The sequence below is a fragment of the Hordeum vulgare genome, chromosome 5H (genome assembly GCF_904849725.1).
Source record: "Hordeum vulgare subsp. vulgare chromosome 5H, MorexV3_pseudomolecules_assembly, whole genome shotgun sequence".
NCBI classification, from domain to species: Eukaryota; Viridiplantae; Streptophyta; class Magnoliopsida; order Poales; family Poaceae; genus Hordeum; species Hordeum vulgare.
The window spans coordinates 48,689,899-48,697,562 of record NC_058522.1 but is presented as its reverse complement, the minus strand read 5'-3'; positions in this window follow the sequence as shown (position 1 = coordinate 48,697,562).

Here is a 7,664-nt window from a genome sequence, read left to right as displayed (position 1 = left end):
ACTTAGTGGCTATTAGAAAATTCTCTGTTCTCTCTTGAGATTCGAGAAGGTTTTGTCATGAGGACTTCATCAATCCTATTGACGGATTTCTTTCGATGACCATGAAATGGATGAATCAAAGAGTCACATACCTCTGTTTTGACCTTTCATTTTCTTTTGCTTAGTAGAAAAATGATGGAATTAGTTTAGTTTTTCCTGTTTTCTGTTTTAGAGTCCCGGAGAAAAATACCTCGAAAATAAAAGTTCTCTGATGGTCCTGAAAATTTAGTATGATTTTTTCTGGAATTTTTGAAAATTACTGGGCCTGAGAGCTGGCCTGGGGGCCAGACCAGTGGGCCACAAGCCCTGCCACCGCCACCACCCCCCTGGTGGCAGAGGGCAAGCTTGTGGGGCCCACAAGGACCCCCTCCACTCATTCCAGCTCCCAACCTCTTCTTCCACCTCCAGAAAAAAAAATCGCAGCTCAAACCCGTGTTCTTGCTCATTTGGCTGTGATTTTTGATCTCCTTGCTCAAAGCACCATTCTCCGAACCGTTTTGGGGATATTACTCCTTGGTAAGTGTCGTGGGTATAAGTCTGACAGTAGATGTGTAGGGTACGAAAGGATGGGCAGATCCTTAGCTACGGCGAGGTTGTATGAGTTCACGCCCCTCTACGGTGGAGGTAAAAGCCCTACGTCTCAGTGCTCTTGGGAGCTTGTTGTCGAGTGGAATATGGATTACAGTGAATTTCTAACCCCTGCACCAGTGGGGAAGGGCGTCTTATATAGAGTGCTCTACCCTTCACAACGGTTCGGTGCACAGGGGTGGAGTAGTGGCGAATAAATGCCTACGTTACAGGTAACGTATGTCTTAAATGCTAATAAAGGTACGTGGAAACGTATGACCGTTGCCCTCCAGGGGGGTTACGATGTACAGTATGGAATCCAGTCGGTAAGTTTGATACGCTCCGAATGCTCATCTCCGACTGGATGATGGAGGATTCGTCACCGACTGGATGATGGGAAGTCCTTAATTCAGTCGGAACTGACTAGGGGCCTTATCCCTTATGAAGGGTAGTCCTTGGGTAGGACCCATGGGGCAGGCCTATGACCCTACCCTAGGACTATAACCCCATCATTAGTCCCCGAATGGATTGGGGTTGGAACGACGAAGCGATGCCTGGAGTACGGATCCGACTCGTATGGATGCGACTTTGGCGTTGTTTGCCTCGATCCATTTTATCCTCTTGACCAGTGATCTGAGTGGATGTATCTGTGAAACGAACTGTCAGGGACCAAGTGCTTCCGTGGAATCTTTTGACGTGACCAGTCAACTGACAGCGGCGGATTTTCTGGGATCCTCAAATTTCGGTTGCCGCGCGCTCAACGGGGATGTCGACATCGTAATCGAGTAGTATCTGCCACCTCGATTTCTGCGCCTTCATCTCCTCCACTAATATCGCAGCAACCGGTCGGGGGATAAGATTTCGGGGCCACCTGCTAGTGACCCAGTCGGAACCTTATTTAAACATCTACAACGAGGGTTTTTCGTTGCACTCGCTTGATAACACGCATTTGCCCCGCTTCTCTCGTGACCTCCTGCGCATCCCGAGCTCCTTCCTTCTACTCCTCCCCCGCGGATCTACAGCCTCCACCATGACAAAGGGGCAGACGAGCAAGCTCGAGGCGCGGAAGAAGAAGAAGAAGGCGGCTCCTGCTCAGCGGCGGCAGCGAGCACTGCCGGCGGGTTGGATCCAGGGGGATTTCCTCCCCTCCACGGTGACAAAGGAGGACATGCTGGAGCTGGTGGAGCAAGGCATGATCGAGCACAAGACGTGGAGGTTGCTGGCGGAGGGCGAGACGGAGCCGGCGCCCCAGGAGGGGGAGCGCGTCTTGCTGCTCAGTCACGTGCACCGAGGCTTCTCTCTGCCTCCTCATCCCTTCTTTAGAGGTATAATGAACCACTTCGGGGCGCAGCTCCACCATTTTCCTCCCAATGCAATAGCTCATCTCTCTGCCTTCGTCGTGTTGTGCGAGTGTTTTATCGGCTGTCCTCCCCATTGGGGGCTCTTTAAGAACATCTTCTCTGCTAGATCTCAAACCATCAAAAGACTTAGCCAGTCGGACGATAAAACTCACCTTCTCCAGCTCTACGGAGGCTTAGGCTTCCAAAAGAAAAGTAAAATTAGATATCCCGCTCTTCAGTTGTCCGAATCCGTTAGGAACTGGCAGTCGACTTGGTTCTACTGCCAGGACGTTGCTTGCCCGAATGCCGCAACTGGACTGCCACCTTTTAGCCTAGACCGACCGGCTCCGCCTAGGCAGCTTGCGCTCACGAAGATGGAGAAGATCCAGATCCATCCTCTGGTCGATGCGTTGGTAGAGGTCGTCCGAAAGGGGGTCACTGGCATAGACTTGCTGGAGATTTTTATGGGTAGGCGTATCCAGCCTTTGCAAGCTCGACACCACGCCATGTGGCACTACACGGGGCCTGAGGACTCCACTTGGACTAACCCCGAGTGCGTGACCAGGGAGCTTGTGACGTCGTGGGTTCGCAACATCATAGGCGCTTGCGATAACCCCAGAGGAGCCCGGCGAGTGAAGCCCTTCCGCGCGGACAACCCTCCTCCGAATGAGGTGAGTATAACTTGTCGAGTGCACACAATTGTCTTAGATTTATAGCTTTTTCTTGTATCACTGTCTGACGTCTGATGTTGTCGATTGTATCTCGTGCAGGTGTGGACCAATTGGTTTTCTCCTGTCTCGAACGAGAATCTGGCTGAGGAAGAGGAAGGCAGCCAGGAGGGCAGCATGGAGAGCGTCGAGTACGTCTCCGACAGTGGGGAGACGGAGGAGGAGTCCGAAGAAGAAGAGGGGAAGATGAGGAACAGAACTCGCCACCCCCACCACCAGAGCCTCGAACTAAACGCCGCCATGAACCCGTGGCTCCGTCGGTTTCTCCAGCGGCCTCGAGTGCCCCGCCAGCTCCTCCTGTGGTTCCGAGTGCCTTGCCAGCTTGTCCCGTGGTTCCGAGTGCTCGGAGCACAAAGAGGACCAGGGACTCTGCTGCTGAGCCCGCGGGCCAGCCCTCTAAGGTGGCCAAACCGAGTGGATCCAAGCCTCAGAAGGCTTTGCCGCGGATGAGGATCGCCGTTCCCGTCGCCTCAGCGTAAGTGTATTGTTCTTCTATCTTCTTCCAGTATTTGATTGAACTCATGCTTATTGGTCGAGTGAATTTTACTCGACAGAGCTGCCACCTGCGCCACTTCTCTGCCACGCCAGGGGAGGATCCTATGGATACGGACAACGTATTCACATCCCAGCAAGGTACGTCGTGGCGACTCCGAGAGCTTACATTATTGTTTCACGAATTCTGTCTTCGGTCTTGCCTTTTCTCCTGTGGTCTCACGTCGTTCGGTCAGGCTTCCTTCAGAGGTGATTCATGTGGAGGAGGACGACCAAAAGAGGTCCGAGCAAGCTGCGGTGCCTGTCCTTGATGCTGTTCCACCTGTTACTACTCACGCCATGGACGCGCTGCCAACTGAGACGATGTCGTCGACTGAAACGGCGCTCATCGCTGCTGAACCGACTGGAGCAGGACTTGGGATGCCCAAGGAGTCTCTTGTGGTGCCAGGTCCGTCGACCGTCCAGTACGACGCTCAGCGCCTCCCGGAAGATCAGGTGGGAGCTACCAAGGGGGCCATGGTGCAGGTGGAGTTGATGGCGGGTGATGCCAAGAGAGCGTACGACTCCATCGTGTCTGTGTACAAGCGAAGCTTGGAACTCCGGGACGATATCCGAGTAAGTGGGCTAGTAAGTATTTACTCTCCCCTTGTAACCCAGTGGGTGTTTAAGCAATATACTCAGATACATCATGATTATTTTGCAGTGGGTTCACTCTTAGTGAACCCAGTGGGTGTAGTCCTCGAGACTTCTGTCGAGTGCTTGCACCGGCAGTTGTCTTTATATACATTTTCTTTAACTTGATCGGATCAAAACTAATCTGTTCGAATGTTACCGGTGGGGGCACTCCGAGTGCGCCTACTGGATGAGTCCCCGAGAGTAATTTTACTCAGGTCGGGTAGTAGTAACCTCATAGGCTTGTTTTTAGTTATGTATCTCAATAGGGCGGACCTGTTTGAGCTTCATGCCAGTGGGGTCACTCTTAGTGAACCCACTGGGTGTAGTCCCCGAGACCGCTGTCGACTGCTTGCGTCGGCAGGGGTCTGAAGAACTTCGAGTTTGTATTGTTGTCCTTGTTGAATTTGTCTGATCGTCTCTTCGCGCTGACTTGCAGAAGACTTGCGAGATGGGGTCAGCGTACAACACTCTGAAAGCTGAAAAGATTAAGTTTGTGGCGGAACTGGAGGCAGCAATGCTTGCCTTGGCTGGTCTGAAGGGCGCTCTGGCTGAACGAGAGAAGTCCTTGGAGGAGTCCCGTGAGGCAAACAGGGCATGGGTGGCCGAAATGGAGAAAATGGGGAAACAAAGAACCGAGCTGATGGGGCAGATGAAGGTGATGAACGGGCGATGCATATCACAGGAGAAGTACGTCAGTGATTGGGCAAGGAAGATGATTGCGCTTCTCGGTGGTAAGTTCTGTTTTTCCGAGTGCTTCTTGACTGTGTATTTCATTCTGCGCTTACTGTTTGGTCGTCTTGTCTTTGCAGATTTTTGTATGGACGCTGAGGCTGAAGCAGCTGACGTTGAGCGGTCGGTTCTTCCGAACGTTCCACTCGGCGAGGACGCCAATCGAGACATGCTCCGAGCGTACATTCGCCTGGGCAAAGTGGGACCTTTCATCGGTCGACTGAGAGAGGTCGTCGGCCGAATCGACAAGGAGTTGTGGCCCGAAGACGAGTCCCGGCAAGAGATGGAAGGGTTGATGACTCGGCTGGAGGAGGTCCCGAACCGAGTGCAGGCGTGGAAGAAGTCTGCTGCTCGCTGTGGTGCGGACGTGGCGCTGTCGCTGGTCCGAGTGCACTGCAAGGAGGCTCGCGAGGAGAAGCTGAAGGCGCTGTAGGTCGCAAACACCAAGAAGCTTCGATTTGAAGATTTATGGAGACCTTTCTTGAGAGCGCCACTCGCATCGCAGACGGGATCGACCTCGACACTTTCGTGGAGCCTGCCAGTCCCAGTGCCAGTCCTGACGACGCGCGAGAAAACTTTTACCTCGGTATGCCGAGTGTTAGTTGTATGAAACTTTGGCCACTGCTGTTGGCCGTCACATTCGTGGTTCGGTGTGGATAAGCTTGATCTACACCGAACCAACTATCTTTAGATGAACTTTGAATTTGAATCGAATCTTTTGCTCTTCCTTTGCCAAAGAGTTGTTGACACGATTTTGGCTCGTGGTTTTTGTTTGGCGTTTCTTGGTGAAGCCAATGGCAAACATGCGGAGCATGTAATTGTCAGTTGTCTTGACATCTGCATGAGCCTCACTGAGGGTGTGCTGAGTCTCCGAGTGGATCTGTAGGATACACTCGAAGTCAATTGTGTACTTAGGCGATTCGTGATCGCGGCTAAGTCTTCGAGTGCGATTGTAAGGTCGTACTCGGAGCGAGTTGTTACTCATGTAATTGTCAGTTGTCTTGACATCTACATGAGCCTCAATGAGGTTCTGGTGCTCATGTAATTGTCAGTTGTCTTGACATCTACATGAGCCTCAATGAGGTTCGTGCTACTCATGTAATTGGCAGTTGTCTTGACATCTACATGAGTCGTTAGTACTTAGGCGATTCTGGATCGCAGCTAAGTCCCCGAGTGCGACGTTTATGCACACTCAGAGAAAGTTAGTACTTAGGCGATTCTGGATCGCAGCTAAGTCCCCGAGTGCGACGTTTAGTGCACACTTGGAGAAAGTTTATACTTAGGCGATTCTGGTTCGCAGCTAAGTTTTTTTTGAGACCGGAGTCTGCGAACGTGGAAGAATTTTGAATTTGCAAAAACTCAATCTGCTTTGTATTACTTCAACGATACTTGTTCTTTACATTGCTTCAGTCGACGGTCACGTGTAGAAGCGCTTCAGGAGATCTCCGTTCCATGCTCGCGGCTCGTCCGTTTCCCTGTCGAGGTTGTAGAGTCGATATGCTCCGTTGTTCAGCACCTTGGAGATGATGAAGGGTCCTTCCCAGGCGGGAGCCAACTTGTGCGGTCTCTGCTGATCCACTCGGAGCACCAGGTCGCCTGCTTGGAATGTACGACTCCTGACGTGTCGCGCGTGAAAGCGCCGCAGATATTGTTGATAAATGGTTGAGCTAGTCAGTGTCATCTCGCGCTCCTCCTCTCGAAGATCCACTCTGTCTTGCCTTGCTTGCTCAGCTTCAGCTTCGGAGAAGAGTTCAACTCGGGGAGCGTTGTGAAGCAAGTCACTCGGAAGGACTGCCTCTGCTCCGTAAACGAGGAAGAATGGGGATCGCCCTGTAGATCTATTTGGGGTTGTGCGGAGACACCAAAGCACCGAAGGCAGCTCGGTGACCCATGCGTCGGCGGCATGTCCCACTTCTCGCAGGAATCGAGGCTTCAAACCTTGCATAATAAGTCCATTCGCCCGCTCTGCTTGCCCGTTTGTTTGGGGATGCGCCACAGATGCAAAATCCACTCGGATACCTTGGCCTATACAGAAACCTTTGAATTTCTCCGAGTCAAAGTTTGTTCCATTGTTTGTGATTATGTTGTGAGGTACCCCGAATCTGGAGATGATGTCCGTGACAAACTTGATGGCCGTAAGGGCGTCGAGCTTCTTGATGGGCTTGGCTTCAATCCACTTTGTGAACTTGTTGACTGCCACCAACAGACGTGTGAATCCCCCTTGGCCTGTCCTGAATGGACCAACTGTATCTAATCCCCATACTGCAAACGGCCAAACAAGAGGGATTGTCTTCAACGCAGATGTTGGTTTGTGGGACTTGTTAGAGTAGAACTGACAGCCTTCACATCGGTCGACCATATCTTTCGCCATTTCATTCGCCTGCAGCCAGAAGAAGCCAGCTCTTAATGCTTTGGCGACGATTGCCCTTGAGGAGGCGTGATGACCGTGCAGGTTCTCGAGTGAATTTCTTCCAGGATTAACTGTCCCTCCTCAGGGGAGATGCATCGTTGAAGGACGCCTGAAACGCTTTCTTTGTACAACTGGCCATCAATGACAGTGAACGACTTTGACCTGCGGACGATCTGTCTGGCTTGGACTTCGTCTTCTGGTAATTGTTGCCTTAGGATGTATGCAATAAACGGCACAGTCCAATCGGGGATGATAGCAAGAATCTCCATGATCAAATCAACCACAGCAGGGACTTGGACTTCAGTCGGATCTGTCGAGCTCTTTGGTTGCACTGGTTCCTCTGTGAAAGGATCTTCTTTAACTGAGGGAAGGTGGAGGTGCTCGAGGCAGACGTCACTCGGGACTGGTCTCCGAGTGGATCCGAGTTTTGCCAACTCATCAGCTGCTTGGTTTTTTAGTCGCGGAACATGGTGGAGTTCCAGACCTTCAAACTTTTTCTCGAGCTTCCTCACTGCATTGCAGTATGTGGTCATGGTGGGGTTCCTGACGTCCCACTCCTTCATCACTTGATTAACCACCAAATCCGAATCGCCATAGACCATCAGGCGACGGATGCCGAGTGCGATGGCCATGCACAGTCCATAAAGGAGAGCTTCATACTTTGCCTCGTTGTTGGAGGAATCA